We start from the raw sequence: 18,926 nt of genomic DNA, 5'->3' as shown, positions 1-18,926 counted from the left end.
GCACTTCAAGAGTGATTCTTTCCTCTTTGTCTAACATGATATTTTTATTATTATTTTTTTATTATCTGTCTTCTAACCTTAGGTTGTGTCCAGCTCAGTGTTCACCCAACTGCTGGAACTGAAGCAGGAAAGGGCACTATTACAGTAGATAAGGTTTTTGTTTGAAAAAACTCTCTCAATATGTTGTCTGGGATAAAGTGGCTTTTCTGGTTTCTTGTCAGTATATCTTCAAATGCTACATATATACAGGAGAGAGATATTTAAAAGAAATTACAGTTTCTTTTATGGACAAAATATAAGCAAAACTCTGTGATTTCTTGTTTACACTTTTTCCCCCCCTAAATTTCCATGGCAGGGATTTCAGCAGAGAAGATTAAGGATACCAGGGTTCTGTACCTGGAAATTGAAGCCCAAAACTTGGACAAAAAGGTATTGATTTTAAAAATAATATCTTGCATACTTCTCTAGTAATTACATTTTGTGCCTTTTGGTCAGGAATCTCTGTGTTTGCAGACGTTAAGCTAAGCCAATGATCCATTTGTGAGCAAAGACTTGCTGTATTTTGTGTTATTTACAGTGGAGTAAGTTGGAGATACAATTGCGTGTTGAAGTCCACAATGTCAAACTAGAAACTCAACTGCCAGGTTTAGGTTTTAAGGTATTATTTTGGTTTTGAATATTCTGTATGTGAATACCAAACACTTATATAATTGTCTCAAGCGAACTGATATTTCAGTAATTTTGTTAAAGAAGAAAAGGTGGAAATTTAGGTATTCTGCTCAATGTTATTTTAAGACCAATACAGGGATTTAGTCACTTAACTCTCAGTTAGCAAAATGATTCGATTTGTAGGGACAAAAGTGGTTTGAGGAGGAGATCTTGGAATTGGAGCTTATAAATGCTGATGACTTACAGAGTGCAGCAGTTTTTAAAAGGAAAATAAAAAAGGAAAGAAAATTAATGCACAGTTTGTTTGACTTCATTCTTTTTTGAAGCATTGTCTACTATTTAGTTAATTCTTTACTCATTTTGGTAAAATATAGAGGAGGCTGATTACTTCTGGGTTTTTGTGTGCAGGATTTCTTAGGTAAATCAGATCAATTTCTGGAGTTTAACAAGCAGAGCAATGCTGGAGCATGGCAGCTTGTGTACAGAACAGAGGTAGAATTTCCGCAAAGTGTTTTCCTTGAGTTGATCAGACAGCTTATTCTTACTCAAAGTGAGAGAGTCCCACTCCTGGTCACGCTTTGCACCAGCTTTGTAGAGAAAGTATCCTATAAAAAGGTATTCTGCTCACTATGGCTGCAGCAAATTGTTTATTTGCTGCCTGGTGACTGGATGGAACTACCTGAGTAAGGAGTCTGACCACGGCAGATGAGAAGAGGGTCTCTCTTCCTTCTCATTGGTGTTGAGCTTGGCTGTAAAATGTAACTTCACTGAGAGCATCAAGCTTTTATTTCTTGCAGAGCTGTTGCTTGGCCATTGGTACATGCCAGGATTGAACTGGTTGAAGCTATTCTTAACTTGCCATGAAGAGCCCTCATGTCATCATTCCTTGTGAGTTGCATGCTGTATTCCTCATGTGACATTATGCTGTCATATTTTTAAGGTCATTAAGAACAACTTAAATCCATGCTGGAGGAAGTTCAGTTGTTCCCTTGCAAACTTTCTGTGGTGGAGATTTTAATAAACCTATCAAGGTACAGCCTTTAGAAATTCTCTTTGTTGTTCCATGGCATCAATTTTCTGTTGATGCTAACTATGAGTTATCAGGTTGTCTAGTCATATTTAAGTTATTAGATTGCCTTTCTAGAATTGTAGTGCAGCAGATAAGGGATTATATGTCTGTTTTAAAATATGATGAGTTGTCAAATTGAGAAGTCAGGAAATGCAGAAGTGACACAGTTTCCAATGATTAGTCATAAGAAGAATTGTAACTGGTTTTTTTTCAGTATTCTGGCCAGGGTTTCAAGTTGAGCTTTGGTGATGGTGTCTTGGTTGGTTGGGTTTTTTGGGTTTTTTTCATTGCGGCTTTCTAGCACTGTTTCTAAGTTGACTGAGAAACATGCAGATATTGGACAAACTTAAGTGCCTTGGGATATTAACACAGAGAGGTCTTTGAGTTATCTGTCAGATTTATCCACTCAAGAGACTGGAAGGTTTTCCCAACTCTTTTTCTATCTTTTTCAAGTAGAAATTTAGTTTTGAGTCAGAATTGCATTCCCCTGTGGTCTTGTATATGATAATTAATTCTTTGTGTCCCTGGCTTGTGGAGGTATAGCAGAACAACTGCATATTTTAATATGTTTCTACAAAAGAAAAATCTGATAGCAACTTAATATGGTAATTTTTCTTCTAAGCAATGCATTGATAATTTAAAGGCATTTAAATACATAGATTGTTCTGTGTGAGTATAACTTCTTTCTACTTTTCTAACACCTAAATGCTTTACATTTGCAGAATTTTACTTCTTCATCCTCTCTCTGAAGAAATCTCATGCTGAAAGCTTGATATGGAAGATTTAGCAAAACACATGCATGCTAATGTTGTTCTTTGTGCAGTATGGTAGTTCCTAATAATTACTGAGATTATTAACCTGGAAATAGGTGTTCAGGTGTTGTTTTGGTGTAAAAGACAGGTGTCTGCCAAAGAAGGCAGGAACCTCCCATGGAAAGGAGACTATGACCCTCTTCCGTCTGAATTATTATAACTTTGAAATGACAGGGCTTTCAGGCAAAGATACCAGAAGAGGAATAGCAGTTCCTTACTAGCGTGTGTGTGTATAAGAAGGCAAACCAACCCCAAGGCGGCAGCACCGACGAGCAGACGCAGAGCCCCAGGGCCGGCCTTGTCGCGGCTGCAGGCCCCTTCCCCTGCGCTGCAGTTCCGGGCACAGCCAGCAGGGGCGCTGGTGGCTCCCGGCCGGGCAGGGCGGGGCGATGATTCCCCCGGGGCTGCAGGGGGCGCTGTGGCGCGAGCTCGGCCGCCTCTCTGCGCACGGCAATGGCGGCCGGGCTGGCGGAAGGGATGCGGAAAGGGCTTCTTTGGCGAACTCACGGGAAGCAGCCAGGCAGGAACCTCAGAACAGCAGGCTGGAACAGCAGAGGTGAGCAGACCCTGGGTGGCAAACAAAGTGTAGCAAAAAACCCGAAGCTGTGGCAGGAGCAATGGGGGTCCAGCAGTGGCAACCAGGCTCCCACAGGCAGCAGAGAGGTGCTCCCTCCAGAGGGGGAGAGGGGTCCTGGGTTTCCCCTGAGGCACTCAACCACTTGATAAGGGTCTCTTCCAGTGAGGTTGGTTGCTGAAAAGGTCCCAGTTCAACAGCTGCTCTTACGAGCAGAGGCTCACCCAGGGTTAGGAGAAGCGGTGAAGGACAAAACTCCACAGTGGTGAAGCTTTTGGGCAGCAGCAGTTCAGCACCAAATTAGTCTTGGTATCTCTGCACTTTGCAAGAGAAAATCTCCCCCAGGTACCAAGCTCACTCCCCAGCTGAGACTGCAGCCAACTACACCCCTTGTCCCCTCCTCCCCATCTTGGCCACATCTTTTGTCCCTCGTAGGCAACAAATGGGAGGAAAATTCCCTGAGAGAAAGAAAAAAAAGAAAAATCCAAACCTTGAACAGGTGTGCTGGGCTTATTGATTGGTGGCAGTGTTCTAAGTGGTGTTTGTGAGTTGTTATTGGTGGGGAATCAACAATCTTAGGTCAGAAAGAAGTCATCTTTGTTCAAAAGTGTGCAGCAAGCATATAGAGGAGGTGACTAAGAGGTGCATATTGTCATTGGTTAGAACTGACATGATATGGTCTACACATGCTGTTTTGTGGGGCTGTATTTGCTATAGCCCAAAAATATTGTGTTATAATTTTGTTTTGTTTGTTTTCTAGAAGCTTTCTATGCTTTGGAGTTCACTTCAGAATTATGTACTTCTTCAAAAGGATAGCTTTTTTCTGTTAGTTCATTTAAGCCAATATTCTTGATGTATGGGCAAATAATCTCTGAAATTTCCCAATGTAGCTGTGAAAAAGGATTAAGCTTAACATGCTGGGGAAGTTAGTCAGGGGAGTCTAGACTGATAGTCAGGAGTTTCACTAACAACACTGAAGTATATAATGTTGCGCTACTGTTTTATTTTTAATTTGGAATTTGTTCCTCGAAACCTCTTGTTTGAGGCTTCCAAAAATTTACCTAGTGGTGAAACTTTGGGCAGCATACACCATTTTGGTGTATGCCCTAAACAACAACTTTGCCAGCTCTGTGTGAGGATTAAATGCTGAATATGTGTGTGAACATAAATCTTTTGCTCAAATGTTATGTACTGTTATGGCAATTCTTTCTTCATTGTGATTCAGAGTGATGTTCTCCTTGTTCTGTGTTAAGAACAGCTCATATTTGTGACCCAGCCTAATCTTTGTTCCGGTCTTATGAAAAATAAGTGAGAGCAGCATCTCAACTTAGTTACTTAAATAGAAATAACAAATGTAGCAAATAGAAGTAGCAAAATAGAAATTTGTATTTGTTGGTATTCTCAGGTTTAGTGGCGTATACACAAAGGCAAAATAATTTTCTGTGGATTTTGAAAGTTCCTCCTGTAGATGAAAGGGGCCTTTTTCTTGCTGACTGTATTCCATGGCTTGTAATGCGTATTGGAGAGTTCATTTGTGAAGAAATAATAAATAAGTCAATACAGTGTCCTGCAGTATTGGAGGGTTTTGTTTGCAGCAACACCACTCTTTGGGCTGCCTGCAGTGAATCTTGGCCAGTCTTAGAAAAAAGCCCTTGTAAGAAGAGGTTTGTTTTAAACCATACCGTGTTGTGAACTAATAACTGAACTGGTCCTTGGCATGGCTGTGAGGGGAGTAGGAGCAGGAAGGAGGGAAGAAGAGATATGTGGAGATGGCTGGATTTCCTGAAGCTCTCCAGGTGTACTGGCATAAAGGAGACTCTTCACTGGGAGTCTGCACCCTGGCTTCTGCACAAGAGAAGGCCTCCCTGGCATGATCCAGTCACTTTTGGGTGATGTGCAAACATCAGAAATGTTGGGAGAAGCCAAGTAAAGTCCAGGGAGGAGGGGTGGGAATTGCTTCATGGTGGAGTGTTTAGATGAGAAGAGCAGAAGTTAGGTGGGAAGGATGGGGGAGGAGAAAGGGAAACAGTTTCTGTGGTATCTGTTGCCATTAAGACAGTGGAGATGCCATGGTGCTTCCCATTTAGGTGACTACATTAAGCCATAATTCACCTGGCTGTTTGCATGGGTTTTCCATTGATACCAGTGGAAGACACCCTTTAGATCTGAATAGTCCTGTAAAGAGCCCTATGTCAAATTCAGGTATGTAGCCATTGAATTTGACATCCTTATCAGGGTGTGAAATTACCCATGGGTTCATCTTGTCCCATTGTCCTTAGGAGAAAGCTGTCACTGTGGTTTATACTGGAGTAACGTCAACTTGATTTCTGAAGGCAGATCTCAGAAAGAGAGTTCCTGAATCTGTGTGGCATGTGAGCTTCAGAGGAGGAAGAGGCAGCTGCTTACAACTGTCCCTTAGTTGGCTGCTTCTGGAATTACTTGTGTTCTGCAGTTGAACATGTTAGAAATGCTCCTTGCTGGTGATTTTGTGGAGAGCTATGACACCATGTTCCTGTAAACTGGTTATTAATGTATTTTTATTTGTATATGCATTGCTGTTCTGCATTATCTAGTTCTGAAGCCTTCATTCTGACATAAAAATTACTGTTTATTAATAAAGTATTTATAATTTGGTTGGTATAAGATGCAGAAAGAGACAGATTTACTGTTACATGGAAATTGGAATTTCCTTGTAAATTGATACTATTGTTTGACAGAAAAAAGGAACACAGTTTGAATAATAAAGTTTTAATTGCTTGTTCCCATTACCCCAGTTGCATATTTTGTCCTGAATGACCTCACATTTACACATTTGTACTGTGAAATGTTGGGGGGTTTTAATGTTTCTTTAAAATATTTATTTATTTATTTAATCTCTTCCATTTAAACCAGGGGAAGACTATTTTTTTTTAAGTTTTCACCATGCATACTTAAATGGGTGAGGAAGTGAACATGTTCCTCTCTTGAGATTCACTGTGGCTGTGTGTCTTTGCTCCTGGGTTTCAGTTAGTGGTGTGGCCAGCATCTCCAGTCCTGATGGCATGGGGGAGTTCACCAGCATTGATGCAGAGCTGTCAGACAGGAGACGGGGCAGTGAGCCATGGCCAGTCTCCCTACTGCAGGACACCTGCCCATTGCCTGCTTCCTCCTCCTTTCAGGTGCAGTGTGCAGATCCTGACAGTGATGGCTCCCATGACTTGTTAGGCGCTTTAGAAACGACCCTGGGCACATGCAGACAGCTGATGCTGCCTCTCTGGTGAACTTCCTCAGCCCCTGCTTAGTCCAGATTTCAGCCTTTCAAACCCTTTCTAATATTGACCTCGGACATGCCCTTTTAGTTGTTGCCTCCAAATGTGTATTTTTGTATTATTAAGCCAACATTTAAAAATAATAAAATCTGGTGTGGGAATTATATTTCTTTGTTTTCTTTGGGTTCTGTTACCATTCCTATTTCTAAAAATATCCTTGAGCCGGTTATCTGCTGATCCTGTTGTCCGCTGAGCTACTTTTCCCAGCAGTTCAGTTTGCTTTGGCCTCTGCTGAGTCAAGTGAAAATAGAAGTGCGTTTTGATGTTGTAACAGGTGAGTCCAGAAACACAGCTTGTCTCATATAATCTATGTGCTGGAGCTGGTCCCCCTCCTGAGCACTCTGGTCACCTTGCCTGCTAACAGCTAACTGTAGTCCTTCCAAGGGGCACTTGTCTTGGTCATCCAATACTAGAGTAAGTTGAGTCACATGCTGGTGGTGCTGGTTTTGGTTTGTTTGCAGTGAAAACCTGACATCTCATTCTCCGGAGATTGAGATTCACCTGAATTGAGGCAGCTGTATTTGCACACAGGACGTAGCCCAGGATTACTCCAGTTGCCAGACAGCTTGATTGGGCATAATACAAAAGTGGGTGGAAGGTTCTTGCCTTTTTCCTAGCCCTTGTGACTTCAGAACCAATATGAATGAATCCAAGCAGGTAAGCAGTGCCACTGGGAACCTGTGGCCCAGGCTTTTTTAGCCTTCCCACCCTGAGAATTTTGCTTCCTCTGCCTAGTGCTGGTGCAAAAGCACTCTGTTTAGCTCATCAGATAGTGGCCAAAGTAGTCACAGACCTTTCAAAATTCAATTTCTTAATTATGCTGGGTATTTTGGTAACTCTGAAACTGGGGGATGTGTGGCACTGTCTGTTTCAGTGATTTGCTCTCCTGTAAAGGCACATATTTTGGAACATGCTTCTGTGCTTGCTTTCTGTAAGTGGAATATGAATGCATTCATCCTGAGAAAAAAACAAAAGAAAAAAACTACAAAAACTCTGGCATTATTAGGATAAAATCCTGCAAGGTAGGAAGATTTTTGTTGGATATCTTTTTTTTTTTTTTTTATTTTCTGATTGTAGTGACATGAGTAGATGTTACAGTATCTGTTCCTCTAGATTGAGACGGAATATTAATTTTTGGACTATGTGATGGGAGGCTGCCAGATTAACTTTATGGTGAGTTGTTCCCTACTGCTTGTATTGGTAGATGACAGGACAAAAGCAGTGAGGTTGTGTTCAGTACTTTTATTGGCAGCATGAGTGACTGCAAATGCAGTATGAATATGCAGTGATTAAGTCTGCAAAACACTAAAGGATACTGTGTTTTTGCTTTTTGTGATCAAATAGCACTTTAATGGAGCTAGGGCTTCTTGAACGTCTTTTGAGAAATTGATTTGGTCTGTCAATGGAAAGGATTGCTATGGGTTGGAAATACCTGTACCCAAGTGGGAAAAGGGGTGCAGGCTTGTGTACATGTCCCTGCATAGGGTTGCTGTGTGCCTGGGAGAAAAGGAACTGTGTGGTCTTGAGCTAACCCCCTGTTTCTGGATATAGTTTGTTCTTATTTGTTTGTGCTGACATATCAGTGACTTGCTGCCATCATGTTGCCTGATCAGGTGGGTGTAGACTTCACTGCCTCTAGTGGAGATCCCAAGTCACCAGATTCTTTTCACTACATCAGCCCAGATGGGATAAATGAGTACCTTGATTGCCATCTGGAGTGTGGGAAGTGTAGTCCAGAATTATGATACATATGTAATGATCTTGACTGATCTAGTCACCATGTCAAAAATGTGACTAGAACAGCTTGTTTTAGCCCTGCACTCTTTTAATGATTAAAGGACTGCCTTTCCTTGGGAGATCCCTTTAGGAGCTGCTACTGTTTCCTCTTGCCTCTGTCAGTGCTAGGGAGGGCAATGGCAGCCCTTCATAATTTGCCGTATTTGCTTGGCTTGTCCCTTCTGAGTCCCTTGATGCTTCAGCTGGGCACTGATCTCTTGCTGCAGATGATGCATTGCAAACATGAATGCCCTATTTGGTTCAATGGGAATGGACATTGGGAGCAGTCATGTTTGTCTGCTTTGTCCTGTAGCCAGGCTGGGAGTGGTCTGGCTTTTCTTTTGCTACTTTGAAATCTCCTGAGAGTCCTGTGGGGTGCTGCACTGAGAGAAATTATCTAACTCTCAAGCCCAAGTCTGAAACCATTGGATACCTGGTGCTAGGCCATGGGCGGCTAGATGATGTACCAATTCCTTGTGGCAGGAATTCTGCCTTGGTGTCCAGCTACTTTTGGTGAATAAAACTGAAGAGTGAGTTATTACAGAATTTCTCTTTCTCATTTTTATTGTTGCCCTTTCTTTCCAGTGACAAGCTGTTTCCTGCATTTGGGTTTGGAGCTCGGGTTCCTCCTAGCTGGCAGGTAGGGCGTTCACCATGCCGGGCCCTTGCTCTGTCCATGTCTGCATTCCCTAACTGTTTGTAATGTCCCATTTCCCAAGGTATCTCATGAGTTTGCTTTGAACTTCAACCCCAGCAACCCTTATTGCCAAGATGAGAACACCTTTTTATTAATAATGCCACTGAGTGGGGGAGATGTTTGAAGTGCTGTGTTTATTTCACAACTGGTAGAAATCAAATGCAGCACCAAGACATGGGGCAAATATAGCTTTACTCTCACCTTGATGCTGACAAAAGCAGATGTGTGTTGATGCAGGCAAGCTCCATAACCTTCAGTGAAAGGGTCTAGATTTAATTGATTGTCAGTCTGTACTGAAATTTTTGTTGCTTCAAATTGGTTACTTCTGCTGGGTTACAGGTACCAGTGGATTCAGCTCAGCCCTTTGCCTGTGCTTGTTAAGATTCCAGAGCCACCATCTGCTGAGGCTGTTAGAAACCAGGATTTCCCCACCAGCCATGTGGATATGTTTGACCACTCTCTTTTCAAGTTTGTCTTAAAAGCTTGCTTTTCTTCATAGCCATGGTTTCAGGTTATATTTGGTTTGTATGGCAATGTTTTGGTAGTGGGGGCTACAGGGGCAGTTTCTCTGACAAGCTGCCAGAGTCTTCTCTGGTATCTAATGGAGCTGATGCCAGCCAGCTCCAAGACAGACTCATCACTGGCAAAGACCAAGTCCATCAGTGATGGTGGGATAACAGATTTAAGAAGGAGGAAAAAAACCTTGTGTGACAGCACTCAGAGGGAAGGAGTGAGAATATATTAGAGGATCAATACTAGAGACACCAAGGCTGGTAAATAAGAAGGAGGAGAAAGTGTTCCAGGCACTCAAGCAGAGAATGCATCTTGTGGAGGGACCTACACAGGCAGTTCATTAAGATCTGCAGCTTGTGGGGAGGACTCATATGGGAGAAGTTTATTGAGGATTGTTTCCTGTGAAAGTGACCCTTTGCTGGAGCAGGGGAGGAGTGAGGAGAGACTTTCCCCTGAAGAAGGAGCAGCAAAGATGATATGTGAACTGACCACAGACCCCGTTTGCTGTACCCCACTGAGGGGGGAGGAGAGAGAGAATTTGGGAGTGAATTTGAGCCCCAGAAGAGGGGAGGTGAGGGGAAGATGTTTTCAAGATTTAGTTTTTACTTTTTTTAATCCTACTCAGATTTGATTAGCAACAAATTAATCTGATTTCCCCATGTCAAATCTGGTTTGCCTATGACGGTGGGTGCTGAGCAATCTCCCTGTCCTTATCTTGATCCATGAGCCTGTTGGAGAATTTTGCTCAGACATGGCTTATAGAGTTTTGTTCAGACATGCCATAATCATATACAGCTGATTGAAAAGTAAAAGGCAGCTGTAAGCAGCAAATTCTCAAGCACGTTCCTGTAAACAGCAGAGTTCTCAGGCTTGTTTTTTAATAACAAGTAAATACCTTGTCCTTGGATAGTTATGGGAAAGCAGAGTGACAAACATGGAGGCCTTGAGAACCGTTCACAACAGGATGAGAAAAACAAGTCTTGGTCTCAATAACAAACCACAGGTATTGAAAACAAAAGGAGGGGTTGGTGTGTAATCGGTAGCCAATGATGAGCTTGGGTTTTGCAATATGTATGAACTTAATTAACACGGTTATAAAATGTGCATGTTGGATCAATAAATTGGAGTTCGATGCTGATCAAAGGATGGGTTGTCTCCCTTCGCCTCGTCATGAGCCTTATTGTATTTTCTCTCTCTTGTCCAGCTGAAGAGTGGGGTGATAAATGGCTTTGATGGGCATCTCATATCCAGCCAGGGTCACCCCAGCACACTGCTGTATTTAAGGGCAGCTCCCAATGCTAGATCATGACCTTTAAGGGCTGAGATCTCTCAGCGTGCTGTCACACAGAATTGTTCTTGAACAAGCATTTTTCACTTTTTTTTTTCCTCTGGTCTTAGGCCAACAGAAAGTTGAAGTAGAAATCCAGTGCTAAAATCCAAGCATTTCTTCTCAGTTCAGCCTTGTCTGCCTCGCTGGGATCTGGGCCTGTGATCTTTTAGGGTCTTTGTGCAGCAGTTTTGAGCAGTACCATGCTAAAACCTGATGATGGACAATGTAAACAGTGACAAATGAAGCTGCATTGATACAAGCCAGGAATAGGCCAATTTAGATGGATCCATAGAAGAGTATGTACCATCTAAAATAGGACTTTAAAAAAAAATGTTTGGTTAAACTGAAAAAAGCTTTTTGCATTAGAAAATCCCTTAGAGATTGCCATTTCTGTTACAGAAATGGTTGAATTTTCAATCAGGGATTGTTTTCTCACTTCTGCACAAAGAAAATGAAAAGATAGTGTTCCCAAGAGCTTCTGACCTTGTCTAATTAGGACATAACCAATTAAACAAGGTAAATTGACAAGGTAGAAAGGAGGAGTAAACATAGTCTTCAGCATATCTTTGCTAGGTTATTTTTCCTGCAATTTCATAGAATCAGAGAATGGTTTGAATTGGAAAGGACATTAAAGATCATCTAGTTTCAGACCCCTGCCATGGGCAGGGAGACCTTTTGCTAGACCAGGGCTGCTCAGAGTTCTATCCAACCTGGCTTTGAACACTTCCAAGCAAGGGGCAGCCACAACTACTCTGGGCAACTTGTTCCAGTGCCTCACCACCCTCACAGCAAAGAAGTATCTAATCTAAACCTACTCTCCATTTGAATCCATTCCTCTTTTTCCTGTCACTACATGCTCTTGTAAAAAGTCCCTGTCCATCTTTCTTGTAAGCCCCCCTTAGGAACTGGAAGGCTGCAATTATGTCACCCCTAAGCCTCCTGTTTTCCAGGCTGAACAAACCCAATTCTCTCAGCCTTTCCTCCTAAGAGAGGTGCTCCATCCCCCTGATTAACCTGGCGGCCTCCTCTGGACTGGTTCCACCAGGTTCATGTCTGTCTGGCACTGAGGACTCCAGAGCTGGATGCAGCACTGCAGGTGGGGCCTCAGCTGAGGGGTCTGGAGGGGCAGAATCCCCTCCCTTGACCTGCTGCCCACACTTCTTTTGATGCAGCCAGGACATGGTTGGTTTCTGGGTGCCAGCACACACGGCCGGGCGTGTGCAGCCTCTCATCCACCAGCACCTCCAAACCCTTCTCATCAGGGCTGCTCTCGATCTGTTCCTGCCCCGGTCTGGATCAATACTGGGACTGATACCCAGCTCAGATGCAGCACCAGCATCTGGCCTTGTTAAACCTCAGAGATTCCTGTGGGCCACTTCTCAGGCTTGTCCAGGTATCTCTGGATGGCCCTGTCCTTCAGGTGTGTCATCTGCAAACCGGCTGAGGGTACACTTGTTCCCTTCATGTACTAATGAAGATATTAACCAACACTGGTCCCAGTATGGACCCCTGAGGGACCCCACTTGTCACTAACGTCCATTGGGTCTCTGAGCCATTGACCACTACTCTCTGGATGTGACTGTCCAACCACTTTGTTACCCATCTAACAGTCCACTCATCAGCTTCATCTCTCTCCAATTTAGAGAGAAGGATGTTGTGGGGATCTGTGTCAAAGCCTTTACAGAAGTCCACATAAATGACATCTCTGTCCCCTCCCTTGTCTACTGAGCGATGCCGTTGTGCAAGGCCACTGGGTTGGTCAGGGAGGACTTGCCCTTGGTGAAGCCATCTATGGGTCCCACAGACTTAAGTACATTCAGATACCTCAGGTGATCACACACCCGATCTTTACTTACAGTGGGAGGGACTTAGCTCCTCCAGTCCTCAGCCTGCTGTCCATCCACTCAAGAGGTGTGGAAAGGGAGTTCGCCATTGAAGGCTGAGGCAAAAAAGCTATTGGGTACCTCAGCCTCCTCATCTGTTGTTACCAGTTTTCCGGCATTGTTGATCAGGGTCTAACACCTTTGACTTTTCTTTTCTGATTAATGGGCCTATAGAAGCTCTTCCTTTTACCCTTTGCCTACTTTGTCAGTTTCAGTTCCAGCTCCACCTTGGCCACCCCTACACAACTGAACTTTATACTCTTCGTGGGTGACCTGTCTTAGCTTCAACTGTCTATGCATTTGTTTCTTTCCCTTTAGTTTGACCAGCAGTTCCCTACTCAGCTATAGTGGTGTCTTGCCTTCCTTGCCTGATTTCTTGCTCCTGGGATTGCTAGCTTTTGTGTTCTATGGAAAGCTTCCTTAAAAGTCTGCCAAGGTCTGTTCTTCTCCCTTGTCCCCGAGGGCAGTATCCTAGAGGATCCCACTGGTTGTCTCTCTGAAGAGCTGGAAGTCTGCTTTCCTAACCTTCAGGAGCCTAATTTTACCTGACCCATATTTGTCAGGACTCCCGATTTCATCAATGCAGTCAGTGCAGGTTGCCTCTGATCTTGATGTTCCCAATTTGCTGCCTTGCATTGGTAACCAGCAGATCCAGTAATGCATCCTCTCTGGCAGGGCTGTTGATTATGGGGGTCAAGAAGTTATCTTCTTCCATGCATTCCTGGAGTCTCCTGGATTGCCTACAGCTCACTGTGCTACTTTCCCAGCAGACACCAGGACAGTTCAAGTCCCCCAGCAGGACAAGAGCCTCCCGTAGCTGGAGCAGAAAGGTTTCATCAACAGGCTCCCCTTGATCCGGCAGTCTGTGGTGGACCCCAACCATGAAGTTCCCTTTGTTGCCTTGGTCACTAATTTTTACCCACAGGCTTTCTATCTGATTTTTACCCACATAGCTGCTCTTCACACTCAGTCCACCTCTTGGTATAGAGGGCAGGCCTTCCACCTCTTCTTACTCTCCTGTTCCTTCCTGACAGCCTGTAGCCATCAATAGCTGTATACTCTAGTGACAGGGTTCCCATGGATGTCCCACCAAGTTTCAATAAGGGCACAAAGTTGTAGCTTTCTAGGAGCACCAATGGCTTCCAGGTCCTCCTGTCTGTTGCTTGTGCTCTTTGTGTTGGTGTAAAGCACTCAGCTGGGCTGTGTCGCCTTCCTGGAGGAATATTCATCATTCCTTTGAGATAATTTTCTGCTGTTTCCCTTTTGGTTTTATTACCATAGGAAACCCTGGCTTGTCTCTGTAAGTGTGCAGGTGTGTTCCAGTGATACTTACACACTTCAAAGTCAGCAGGGTATAGATGCACTTTAGCTGGGCTTTTGATTTCACCCCCCGATGCTGGCATGTCAGTCCTAGGCTCATGTCTGCCAAGTCTGGTCTTATTGCCTTCCCCTTCAAACCTAGTTTGAAGCCTTCTCAATCAGCCCTGCCAGCTCAAAAGCTAAAATCCTAAACTTTCTGATGTTAAAGGCACAAAAACTAATGTGAAGAACTGTAGAATGGGGAAGAAATGTGCAAATCCTATCTCTGCAACTGTCCACTATTTTCATCTCTATGCTTCCTATATTTCCAGTTACACTGCTGCTTTATTTTCCCTTCAGGAGTTCACAGCTGTGTCAGTTGTCTTCTGGCTATGCTGTTTAGTAATGCTTATAAAATAATGACTGGAGGAATTGTGGGCTCTTGTGCAGCTTTCCGTCCTTGTGTTGTAGGGATCCAAGGAATAACGGATGCCTACCACCGAATTCTGCCGCAGATCCAGCTCTACAGGCCAACCAACTTCTCTCCTATTATAAACCACGTGCAAGGATTGTAGCACACTTGCTGCAACAAGGAACTGCTGCAGTAAGTGCAAGGTCTTTATTGTGGATATGCTTTGGGTTGATGTTTCTGTTTTCCATGTTGATGGTTGAATAGAATGGAATAGTAAATTGATGTTAACTTCCTTCCTTTGAATTCCAAGTTTGGTCTTCTGTTGTCAGCCTACAGAGAGCATGTCGATGCTCTCTCTTGGTACATACTCATATGAACCTATACTGGGTAGACACATTAGTTTCATTGCTCAAGTGATATTTATTTCTCTCCCAGTTTGCTGGCACTGTTCTTACTGTTGCGTTGTACAGGGGTGCTGTGTTGGCTGTTCAGCCAGTTGGACTGAGGCAGCAGTTGCCTTGCTCTAATCTCTCTTACCAAGCTCTGTTACCTGTAGGACATGCACATAGAATAGAGTTTTGTGCTGAACAATTTTGCTCTCAAGAATGTTGAGAAAAAACCTCTAAGCAGCTACCAGAGGGCTTGACTGTCTGTCCCACCATAGTGGCATGGAGTCTGAGAACTGTTCAATCACTGTGCTGATTGCAGAGCATCTGTGCTTCTCTATGGTCATGGGCTCATTTGTGTGCTGGTGTGGCCATGTTTGCTGTTAAAATTTTACTTCATTTCTTTAAAACTTAATTCGTTTGGCTTAAGAATGAAGGACTTGGATGTACTGATGATTTTAGCTGATTTCATTCTGACAGACCAATCAGAAAATTTTGACATATACTGTGCTACTTGTTTTATCACCAAGCTCTGTCAGTATTTTGGTGCTCCTTAATGTTTGTATGTATATCAAATGTATTTCCCATGCTGTGAGCCACTTGGGCTAAGGAGATCCATTTCTTGCATTTCTGAGGGTATTTTTTAACTTTCCCAGCACTTTGGGGAAATATTCCTCATTCTTGTAATGTGTTAAATATCTCTACTTTTTCTTTCAGATTTAAACCTAACTATTTAAATAAAGAATCAGCATTTGGGTACAGCAATTTGTATTAACTGTGCTTTGGAATTGGAAATGCAGTTTTCTCTTATTTTCATTGTGTTTGCCTCCTTTTAAGTCTGTAAATAGCTGCTATAAAACAGCAGTTGCTCATTTCAAAACCAGGTACTAAACTTCAGCTTCTGGAAAGTTATAGAAATTTTAAACACTTTACCACACTAAGACATTGGTTTGAGGTACTCATTTCTTTCTGGAAAAGCTCTTGTTCCCTTCATGTTACCTCTAGAACCTCTCATGGTTTTTATCACTGCTGTGTTTTGGATATCTAATACTTCTAATGCTTCTAATTAGACACACCTGAATTAAATTATCGATAAAAAAAGAACCAAGGCTTTTTGAGTTATACTGCAGGGATATTAAATATCTCCAGCTTTTCTGAATGCCAGTCAGTAAAACAGCACCTATCACTGAATTTCATATGCAGCTGTGTTTATTTACTAGTACTTTTTGTCTCTAGTACTTTTTGCCTATTGATGTAACTGTTCTTTATAAATTGAACTTAATACTTTCTCTTTTTTCTAGTACAGAGAAAATTGGAAGTGCACAGTGAAAGTCATTAGGCATAGGAAAAATGCGAATGAACATAAGTTTCTTTAATGTTCTGGTTTTGTCTCATGCACAGCAACATTTGATTTCTTTCTTAGCATATGGGAGTGCTCTATCTGCCTTCAGTTATGTGAGCTCTGATGTTGAAATACCTAACAGAACTGAGCTCTGATGTTGAAATACCTAACTGTATGCTTTCTCATGTTTTTCAGCAATACTTTATCTTGCTGATCATCACAGATGGAGAGATCACTCATCTAGACCAAACTAGGCAAGCCATTGTTAAAGAGCCAGCTGCACAAGACATTGTCCAGTTTGTGCCTTTCCAGCAGTTCAAAAATATATGTTTTTTTTTTTTTTTTTTAAATTCAGAAGAGTCCCATTGCCAGGATGTATGCATCCTAAAAATGACCACAGTCTTGACAAGGCAGCAAGCTGCATGCTCAGAGGACATGCCTGTGCAGCTTGTTCCCAGTGAGAGTTGAGCTGTTGGCTTCTGTGTTCAAAGCTGTATCTTGCTGTCTTGCCATTCTTGAGAGCCTTCATTGTATAATTGATTTCGCATACTATCTCTTGGCTATTGCAGGCTTAAAGGGGATGTTCTCTGTCCTGGGATATGAACATTTAGCAGAGAACTGAGATCATACTGTCAGTCTCTGATGTTGAGGCCCATGAGTGATTGAAGTTGAGGTCAGTCTTTGCTGCTGTCGAAAGCAGTCCTGTCACACACCAGCTCCCTGACTTCCACTGTTGGCATTGGTGTTCATGCATTTTGCATAGTCTATTGCCTTGAGTGATTCAAATGAAAACCCAAAATGAGAGACCTTGCTAGTGGCTAGGGCAGTTTTCACTCAGACTGGGGCCACATAAGGGCTATGTGAGTCTGAGGCTGAAATGAGAACAAGTGGTTTTTCATCAGCAGCGTTCACTGAGACTGACTGGAAATGCTCCTAAAGCTGAAGCAAGCAATTCTTAAAACAGAATGAGCAGGGGAGGTGTTCTGAATTCTCTAAGAGAGTGTTTCACTAGGCTACCAAATCTGTTCTTTGTGGTATTTTTGATTTATTCTCCCCATTCTCCTTTCAGGCTTCCCAGGAAGCACTTTCCCAGATAGTTCTGGCTGAAGTGCCCAAGCAGCTAGTGTCATAATATGAATGGCTGGGATGGCCACTCCTGAAACTGCCAGAAATCAAGGTGATGTAGATTCAGCTAGCCCTGGCTACCTGTAGCATTGGGGTGAAGGAGAGCTGCCTGCAGCCACACTCTCTCTTGCACACTGTGGATGCTCGGTGCCTTGAGATTGCACCAGTCACACCACTTCTTTCACCTATTTGCGCTGAGACTTTGATCTTTCAAAGATTTCTATTGAAAGAAATGTAAATACAGAAAAACCTCCAAGTGCTGGAAGTTTTTGTCAGAGAAAGATTGACCTTGTTTGTTTTCCACCTTGCAACAGCGACACTTTGTGATACATCACACTGCACATAGTTGCTTGACACAGCCCATCTGCTGCTCACTATGAGGGTAGGCCTCTGAACTGAGCTGCTCTAGTGCTGACCTTGGTGATAGAAGTGTTGCACCTGTGTTTGCTGTAATGACACTTATCATGTGCTCCTGGATAGGTGTCTTTTATCAAGCTGCCTTTCAAATGGATGTGACCAAAGACTGTTGGTTGGATGCCTGAGGTAGTTCCTGTTGTCTTCATAAAGTGCCAGTATATTTTTTTTATGTTTCAGTGACCATACCTTTCTGACCATACCTTTCTTTTTAATCACATTTTTCTATTAGCAAAATTTCTTTCTGTGATGAACTCCTGCTTGAAGCCATTGTTATAGTTCAAGAACACTGCACTTGGCTTATTTATGTGGGTTAAATGAGAATTAATCATTAATTAATGGAATTAGGGTGAGATTAATGAGTCATATTAATTAGACTTTAAAAATCAGATGGAAACACTGAAATGAAGATGCTTTGAGTGAATTCTTTATATCACACAAGTTACAAAGCGAAGAAGTAACTTTTCTGTGGAAGTCCAAGGAGGTGCCACCTCGGTAGTGTGAAGTGTGCATTACATGATCTGGGGACTGTAGAACAGGCATATGATAGCAAAGCACAAATGTTTTGAGGAAGTTGGTTTATTTCAAAGTAGAGACAAAGAAGCTTGGGGTTGTCATTGCACTACAAGTTTCAACACTTTCAGTTATATAAATAAATATCCTACTTAGACTTAGATAACATGTCTGGACTCTGATTTCCTTCCTGGACTTTTCCCTTTGTTTTCCAGCAATGTGGATGGTGATGTTTCAGTATCTGAGTGAGCCTAGGTTCAGTGAGATCCAAATAAAAAGCAGAGCCAGTTGTCCATCATTGTTAATTTTGTTCCCCTTTAAGACTGCTGAATCCCACAGCCCTTTCCTGCAGCAAAATAAGATGTTCCTTTACTGTGAAGTTGCAAAATGTATTCTCACCATCTTCTGATTTATCTACCTGATAAACCAGAAGATGGTGAGAATACTTTGACAGACTGCATCTGTGATCCAGGCCCTGAAACTTAAATTACAAGCTTGAGTGAAAGCAGAACTTGGGGTTGAATTCCCAGAATTCACAGAATGACTAGGTTGGAAGAGACCTTCAAGATCATCAAGTCCAACCCATGCTCTAACACCTCAATTAAACCATGGCATCGAGTGCCACATCCAGGCGTTTTTTTAAACACATGCATGGATGGTGACTCCACCACCTCCCCGGGCAGGCCATTCCAGTACTTTATCACTCTTCAGTAAAAAACTTTTTCCTAATGTCCAACCTATATTTCCCCTGGTGCAGCTTAAGACTGTGTCCTCTGGTTCTGTTAGTTGTTGCCTGGAGAAAGA

The 18,926-nt window shown here is 42.7% G+C and overlaps 1 protein-coding gene across 3 annotated transcripts in view; it reads left to right on the top strand.

The window, feature by feature from the left end:
- The first annotated feature begins 1,543 nt into the window (after positions 1 to 1,543).
- Positions 1,544 to 18,926, top strand: part of LOC134426787 (fer-1-like protein 4) — a 65,080-nt gene continuing 47,697 nt past the window's right edge. For 2 of the 3 annotated variants that reach the window (XM_063172025.1, XM_063172023.1), the window contains exons 1-2: positions 8,788 to 8,848; positions 14,402 to 14,534. The gene's annotated coding sequence lies outside the window, so the exon portion shown is untranslated. Of the gene's footprint in view, positions 1,558 to 8,787; positions 8,849 to 14,401; positions 14,535 to 18,926 lie in introns of those variants that run through there. The other variant, XM_063172024.1, reaches the window with a different exon arrangement.

This window comes from Melospiza melodia, chromosome 19 (assembly GCF_035770615.1).
Source record: "Melospiza melodia melodia isolate bMelMel2 chromosome 19, bMelMel2.pri, whole genome shotgun sequence".
Taxonomy (NCBI): Eukaryota; Metazoa; Chordata; class Aves; order Passeriformes; family Passerellidae; genus Melospiza; species Melospiza melodia.
The sequence above is the reverse complement of the archived record's forward strand: the minus strand, read 5'-3'. Positions and strand labels throughout refer to the sequence as shown.